This window comes from Lycium barbarum, chromosome 1, assembly GCF_019175385.1.
Source record: "Lycium barbarum isolate Lr01 chromosome 1, ASM1917538v2, whole genome shotgun sequence".
Taxonomy (NCBI): Eukaryota; Viridiplantae; Streptophyta; class Magnoliopsida; order Solanales; family Solanaceae; genus Lycium; species Lycium barbarum.
In genome coordinates this window covers 58,213,280-58,222,360 of record NC_083337.1, presented here as the reverse complement: position 1 = coordinate 58,222,360, position 9,081 = coordinate 58,213,280, and positions in this window count along the sequence as shown.

Below are 9,081 nucleotides of genomic sequence, written 5' to 3'. Positions count from 1 at the left end.
ATGCGCAGGAGCATTTTCGTCTGGAAATTGTTCCCGTTTTAGACATGCTATAAATAGATTTGCTAGGGTTTTGGTTTATGCTATCCTGCAGTTTTTGGCATAGATTCTTGTGGAGTCATTTTCTGCTGGTTGTTGAAGCATTTAAGGCAACAATTTCACTCTCATTCCTTCTTGTATTTTGTATTGTAAGTTCATTATGTTTACTTGTAAGCTTTCTTTGTTATCCAGAATTATGAGTAGCTAATTTTAAAGCTAAGGTTGTGGAACCCATGATGGATATTATGTGAATGGGTTTCTATTATTGATATATGCATAATGGTTGTTGGTATTCATTCAGTTTTTATACTTTAGTGTTGGGTGATGATTGCAAGCATTATCCTAAGCCATTATATTAACTGTTCTTGGGAAAGAAAGTTAGTATTGGTAAGATTGAATGACAATGACTCGAGGCATTAACTCTCGTTTAATGGACTAACTTAGGAATAAGAATAAGTCTAAATTGGCATTATTGGTCGCTCTTCGATTGTAACTCTTTTATATTCGGAAGAATCATAAAGAGAAAATGCGACTTAACTGTTGGGAAACATTAAGAAGTCCTTAAGAGACCAAGTGTATATTCATAGAACAACCATTAGAAGTATATCACATTGAAACCTGAAGCATAATATCTAATCAAATTGGGAAACACAACCTTAGTCTCTCTCTCTCACCTTAATTATATTTTAAGTCAAAGTATTCAATTACATTATTCAACAATCAATTCAAACTATCCGGAATAGGATTAAAGCATTTAAAGACTGGTATCGCATACGATTAGTACTCTTTTCTCTCCATATTCCCTGTGGGATTCGACCCCAATCTTGTTGGGTTACTATATTTGACAACGTCCGCTTTACATCGTTAATAGGTGTAATTTGAGCGTATCATACCTACACTTGTTTTAGTTTATCCTACTTCTCATATTGGTGTTGTTTCACTAAATTTTGACAACTTTCTTTTGGTATTGTTTGAGTAAATGTTGGGCAAAATAAGATCACATAATGCAGCAAATTGCACCAGATTTCAGCAAACAAAACCATTCTCAAATGCCATGACAACCTAACAGTTTTTTTCATTCTAAAAGTGCACCAGAATTTGTCGCTCAAATGTGCCAGAATTCAGCATCAAAACCATTCTCAAATGCCATAACAACCTAACAGTTTTTTGAGTGACAAAATGCACCAGAATTTGTCACTCAAATGTGCCAGAATTCAGCATCAAAACCATTCTCAAATGCCATAACAACCTAACGGTTTTTTGAGTGACAAAATGCACCAGAATTCAGGTTCAAAAGCATTCTCATATGCCATAACAAACTAACAATTTTTTGAATGACAAAATGCACCAGATTTTGTCACTCAAATGCACCATAGATAAACAAAACATTTCTTAAACATTGGGTGTAAATAGCAGAATTCAGTATCATTTCCAACATAACAAAAAACAAATGGTACATCTGAATACCAACATCACCAGTTACTATTTTTTTTTGGTCCAATAGATACTATTCTTTGACTTGGCAGCCCAGGCTATTTAAAAAAATAATCATAAGTTACTGTTATTAAGAGAACAGTACAATATAGTAATGTATCAATACTTACATTAAAAGTTGTGAAGCCATTCTTAGCTTGAAACACACCTACTCCCATCACTATTGGCCTTTTATATGGTGTTGTTCTTGCCACACCTTTTCCTTTTCCTCTAGTTGCAGCAGTTGAACTAGGTGCAGTAGTTGAACTAGGTGCAGCTGTACTTCTGGAGCAGTTGAACCAACTTTCAAGTGGATGGTTAACATCCCCTCCCACATTTCTTCCCACATTTTTTTTCCTCTAGTTGCAGCAGTTGAACTCTGTGCAGCAGTTGAACTAGGTGCATCTGTTGAACCAGGTGTAGTAGTACTTCCAGAGCAGTTGAACCAACTTTCAAGTAGGTGATTAACCTTTTCTCCTCCCACATTTCTCCCTACACCCCTTCCACTTCCTCTACCACCTCTAGTACCTCTGGTTCGCAACTCTTGAAAAGGTTTTATGTGCCACATTTGGTGTTGTGTTAGTTGCAGATGGAACTTCAGCAGCAACTGTATTTTTCTTAGGTCTGCCTCTCCCTCTCTTTACTGCAGGCTCAACTTCAACAGTTGTTGTTTTCTTACATAAAAACACACATATAATAGAAGACACAACCAATATTAGAAAACACACAATAAAATAGTACATTACCTTTGGTCTGCCCATTCTTGTTGTTGAACTTGATGGAATTGATGAACCAAGATTATCATGTGCATCAGTTGAACTTGATGAAACTGATGAACCAACATTTTTCAAAGGACACCCTCTTCTGTTGTGACCCTTAACATGGCAGAGACCACATGTCATAGTCATACCAATTTTAGGTAATTTCCCACACTTCTTTGTTTCATTTTGCTCTTTCCTTCTATTCTTTTTGGGCATGCCTGGCATTGGTTTTACCACTAATGGTGCAACAGTAGGATGTCTATTATCATGCCAAAAAGGCATATTATTTACAGGCTGAATGAAGTGAGAATATGTCATCAAATATCTTTTTTTTTGTAGCAGCTATCAACATATTCAGTTGGGTCATATTGTTTTAAAACCATGGCAGATATGGCATGTGCACAGGGTATCCCCCTAAGCATCCATGATCTACAACTACATACCCTATTTCTTAGACAAACAGAGTGTTGTTTGTCTCATTCCAACACTTCATATCCTGATTGTCCATTAAATTCCAGTGACCAGTCCATTGCCTTGTCAATATTATCCTCCAATATCTTTATTCCCATTGGAGAAATGTCCCCTATCCAAGTATCTGCAAATTGACTTAACCTAGCAATTCTAGTCATAACCTTTACTCTTATCTCCTTAAGCATGCTAATGATAGTTTTGTGCCTAGCTGCCAAAATCCAGGCATTGAAACTCTCACACATATTATTATCAACTGAATCACTCTTCACATCAGTGTTAAAAAACACCTTGCACCAATACTATTTATCATAGTAGAGTAGATCATCAACTATTCCATCGCCAAGTTTTCCCAGTAACTTCAAATTTGCATTAAATTCTGTCTCATAAGTGCTTTTAGCACACTTCCAAAATACTTGCTTCCTTTGAAGCCCTCTCCATTCCTTTGACCAGTTAGCAAGAATGTGCCTAGCACACCTTCTTTCTTCAGAGGCTGGCAACAGTTCCCTAGTTGCTGATTCAAGTCCCTACAACAATTGGCATCAAAGAGTGAAAAAACAGAAACAATAAAGAATAAAGAAACAGAAAGTGTGAAAATAACTAGAAGGTATGATAAGAACATACCTTTTGCATGTCTGAAATAATAGTGTAGCCTGTGCCATCTCCTAATCCCAAGTCCTCCTTCAGCAAAGTCAAGAACCAAGTCCAAGTATTTTTGTTCTCATATTCCACTACTGCCCAAGCAAGTGGAAGCATTTGGTTATTTCCATCCTTAGCCACAGCACATAGTAATTGCCCCCTACTAATTCATTTAAGGAAACAACCATCTAATCCTATGCATTTCCTAACAACCATAAATGCCTTCTTGAGTGCATCAAAACAGATGTAAAAAGCTTCAAAAACTGGCTGACCAAGATCATTAGCATCACCAAGTTTAACAACACAACTACTTCCAGGGTTTGTCCTTAACAACTCATCCTTATAATCAAGAATTCTCCCATTCTCAACAAACTAAGTAATCGACAAAAATGAGAAAAACTCACTAAAGCAAAAAAGCAGTGTAGACATGCAAATCAAGTGGAAAATCTAACATTTTAGCAACAATTCAAGAAAAATACTATTTTATTCGATTCATCAAAATCGCAAACATAAAAACCCCTAAAGCCCTAGACTAACACAAAACCAATTAAATGTAGTAAAGTACTAACCTTTGGTCGAAATGTAAGCTTAGCCTTCCAACTGACCGTGAATCAACAAGTCGTACCACCAAAGAAATGAAAAAAAAAACCCTAGACTATACTTTTTTGAACTGAAGGGAGATAGAACGTTTGATTGAAGAACTTAATATTCTACATACTTCTTTTCACTCTATTAATGATGAACTACAGGAGAATTAAATTAAGGATTTGGGGAAATTTTGTTCAAGAATCGAAGAGGTTCGGCTGATTTTTGGGTGTAGTCTTTTGGTCCAAATGAGCAATGTAATAAAATTAAAAGGAAAAGTGAATTGTCTTGGGGCCCACAGCGCGTGTATAACACAGATTGTAATATAACTGGGACACTAGTCCAGGTCAGCACAAAAGGTGCAAATAATTACGGGAAAATATAGTTTAGAGGGGGGGGGGGTAACAGTGCCTTATCCGTTACTAATATATATATAAGCGACAATCAGAAGGATTTTTCGTCCTCACATTATCATTTGGTCCTATGAAGCTGCTCCACCTGCATGTTACTTTTTTGACCCTTGTATTCTCATTTTTCCCCTTTTTCATTTTCTTAAGATAATAATCCACCCAACTCTTTGTACTTGGTGTAACTTTTTGTGAATTTACTCTTATCTCTTATTCCGTCTATTTCAATTTATGTGGCACCCTTTCATTTTTAGTCTGTCCCAAAAAGAATGTCATCTTTTTATAATTAAAAATAAATAAATAAAATTTTCGTTGTCTTTAATGAAATAATTTATAGTCACACAGATATCTAAAGTTTATTTCAAACCACAAGTTTTAAAAGTTTTTCTTTATTTCTTAAATTTTGTGTCAAATCAAACTGTGCTACATAAATTGGGAAAGGGGAAATATTAGAGAAATACATCTTGAATAAGTTATAACTATCTTGATTTTTTGTGATTGTATGATGTCACATTTTATTCGTGTTGAATTAGTGTGATTCTCGTGTAATTGATTTTTTTTCCTAACTAATTTTTTAAAATTGCATAAGAAGAGTTTGCGACAATTTTATCCATCGCCTTTGAAAGATTTATGATGTATTACAAATACTAAAAGTAAAAGTTATTAATTGGTGTCATGTTGTTATATCCCGCATTTTGTACGTTCGGATAATTCAAGATAATGGTGCGAAGTTAAGGGTGAGGCTATATTTCGATCTTGTTAATATGCAAGTTGTTTATGAATATTATTTATGAATATTATTGGCATGGAAGTATTGAGAAAGGCAAAGGGTAAAAAGGAAAATTCGCAAGACGACTCATAGAAATACGGAGGAAGGCTAAGGGCAAATTTGGAATTTGAAAAATTATTTTTCATGAATTGCAAGACAAAAACAAATGGGCTTGGAAATTTAAGGGGGCCACTTGGGCCGTCCATAATAAATGGGCCAAAGCCCATATGGGGACAAAATAAATAAGTCCAAAAAGATGACTTATTAGTCATCTTATTCATTTCACTCCTAGAAATTTCAAGAAACATGAAGAACAAAAGAGAAGGAGAAAAACACCAAAGGCCATACTTGGAAAAAGAAGAACCTTGAGAAAACAATTTCAAAAAATTATTTTCCTACTAATTGGAAGGTCCCTAGCAAAGTGAAGTACTTGTTGGAGCAAGAGAAACATCTATTCTTGCAAGTTCACAACCCTAGCTAAGTGAGGAGTTGAAGGAAAAGGTAAGATTTAATCTTCATTTATATATTATGGATGGTTTTGTATGTTGTAGTGTGTAGAAAGGGATGAAATTCATGAAAATATGTGTGTTGGGGTATGGCCGAATGGGATTGTGTTGAGTAGAAAATATGAATTGATTTTACTTAGTAGTTTGATTGTTGTTGTTGTGAATTCCATAATAAAAATGAAAGTTTGATGGCTTAAAATGAAGTTGTAATCGTTTGTGGATTATGGAAGAAGTTAATGTGATATTAGTATGGTTTCTTGTGATTACAAGAATGAATGATATGGCTAAAGTATAGATTGTCAGTGTAGTCTATGAATTTGGAAGAAAGGAAATGTGTTGTAATTGTTCTTGTTGAATTTGGAAGAATTCGGGTAGTGTATGTGTTGGTTGGGCCGTTTGAAATGTTGTGCGGGTTGTTGAAGTGTTCTTGAATATTGTTGAATGGTTTCGGATTAGTATTTGAATATGTGAACAATTATGAATTGAATATAAAGGAAATGTTATTGAATTATGTAAAGGAGCTACTAATGTTGGAATGTATTTTGAATAAATTGTTGAAGTTGGAAGATATGATTGTTGGTATTGTTATTGATAATTTGGCCGAGTTGCATTCTCGGGTTTGTTGTTGTTAAATTGGCCGAGTTAGATTCTCGGGGATGTTGTATTTACAGGGGAAATGCTGCCGAAATTTCGGTAGAATATAAGTGAATTCATTTGGAAGACTAAGGCAAGTGAATGGCAATGAATCTAATGATTATGTAAATTCTTTTGTATGTAGACTAGCAAGTTTGGACAAATAAGCGTAGCTAGTTGGTCGTGGGACAGGTATGTAAGACTTACCCTTTCTTTCCTTTGGCATGTCTTAGAGCTAAGTAAGGTATGACATGACACGCACCTTGGGGTAACTCTACTCTTTGATTCCGAGCTTGGTTATGATGCTTATTTTCTTATGTCATGAGCATGTTTCGTATGGTAGAGTCTATTGTATGATTAATAAATGAATAAGCTACTTCATATGGTTTTGATATGTAGCCATGATTCCGAAGCTCTGTTTGATGTGCTTCCGAGGTTGCCTATGATTCTGATTCACTTCTAATATAAGTATGTCTAATATGATTGAGTTTACTATATGATTGAATGATGAGATGAGTATAAAAAGTTTTGTTTCTGAAAGAGTTCTGTAAGTTTTAATGTCCCTAACTTTCGTAAAAGATATTGGATTTGCTTGAACCGTTCGTAAAAGTTCTGTGGTAAAAATGTCCGTAACTTTCACATACTAACTCTGATTGACTTGAAACATGTTTATGATCCTTCAAAGGTTGGTATGCGTACGTATATATCGAGTCTTGATTTATGTGCATATGGTTTCGCACTGCTCTGTTCGTGCAAGTCTCAGTATGTCCTCCACTGCGTCCCGGGCCAGGGTATGTTCTCGTGCGTATTTCTCTGCATTGTTCACCGCGTCCCTCTCACTTGCGGGCCGGGGCATGTTATGTATATGATATGATGACATTATGATGTGATGACGGGGTGGTGGCCAGGATGGCACATGATTTATTCACCGCGTCCCGCAAAAGAGGGCCGGGGCACGTTACATGCATACATGGTACATGATGTGGACATATATGATTCTACTTACCGCGTCCCTCACCGAGGGCCGGGGCACGTTATATGCATACATGATATATGATTCACCGCGTCCCTCACCGAGGGCCGGGGCACGTTATATGTTCACATGATATATGATCTACCGCGCCCCTCACGAGAGGGCCGGGGCACGTTATATGCATATATGATACATGACATTGACCTACATGATACATGATTCACCGCGTCCCTCACGGGAGGGCCGGGGCACGTTATATGCTTACATGATATATGATTTACCGCGTCCCTCACGGGAGGGCCGGGGCACGTTATATATATATATATATATATATGATATATGACTCTGTTATGCATGATTTGTGTTTGGAAAGTAAGCATTTTGGCATTCGGTACCTTCTGTACTTCTTCTAGCATAAGATATCGGCATACATGATCTGTGTCTGGCAATCAAACATTCTGATATTCTGGATCTGCACCATTTCTGACACATGACCTCTGCATACACGATTTATGATTGGAAAATAAGCGCTTTGGTAATCTGGATAATGTACTCACTCTTGTACTGTTTGCTTCGGATATGGTTCTGTTTTCTGTGTTTCATGCTTTACATACTCAGTACATATTCCGTACTGACCCCCCTTTCTTCGGGGGCTGCGTTTCATGCCGCGCAGGTACACCCAGATGAGTTGAAGCTAGTATAGAAGATGATCCAGCGAAGTCGGCAGGCTCCACCTGTTCCTGGAGTGCTGCCTAGTCAGAGTATATGTGCTATGATGTTTGTTCGAAGTTAGAGACTTTGCAGACATAGTCGTGGGTATAGTATGTTAGTTTTGTAAGCGACTCCATCAGCCGATATGTCGTTCTGTATTATGTGATAAACTCTATATGATTACAAATTTTGTCTGATTTGAAAACATCGATAAAAGGAAGATTTTGAAAGCTTTCTATGTATTTCACTTTTACTTGATTTCAGAGTCCGAAGAAATTATGTGTGTAATAAGAGTCTGTGGGTTCGCTCGGCTCCGGATATAGGGTCGGGTGCCCATCACACCCTAGGGATATTAGGGTGTGACATATGTAGTGTTGAAAATGAAGGTAGTATTATCAGTCAACTTTTTTTAAATAAAAAATCTTTTGTTTAGTTAACTAAGAATGAATATTTTTAAGCACAAAATATGTATATGAAGAAATAAATTGATTATTGAGGTTTATTTTAATGAATTTATTTTACCCCTAATTTTATTTAATAAGCTTAAATCGCCACATTTAACTAGCATATAACCTTGTCACATGAAATTGTGAGTGAAACTAAAACTTAATAAATACCAAAAAAATATTTTCATTTATAATTAAAGAAATTATCTACACAAAACTTCATAAAATTTTTAATCCTTTTGTATTTGCTAATTCTCCTTCCAAACTTCCTTTCTCATAAATAATTTGGTCTTTAACAAGATATTCAATTTTGTGACTAAGAGAGTTTAATAATTTTAAAGACTTACCAACTAAAAATGCTGAATGTACCATTAGATTAAATTATATATGCAGTAGAAAAATGTGACACGAGTTATATTTCTTTAATTAAAATTATTATATATTATATATCATGAGTTTGATAGGGGCCTCATACAACTAGTATTAGGTAATAAAGACATATATAAAAGATACTTATTATGCATTTATTGATTGACATAATATATAAACAAGGTCTCAAACCTGGCCTCAGCTGACAAGTATGTCTTTCAATTTGGGGTGTGCACAAGTAGAAATCTCAACTTATCTCCACTTTGTCAGTTGAATACTCCAACTTACAAAATGATCATCTAAAT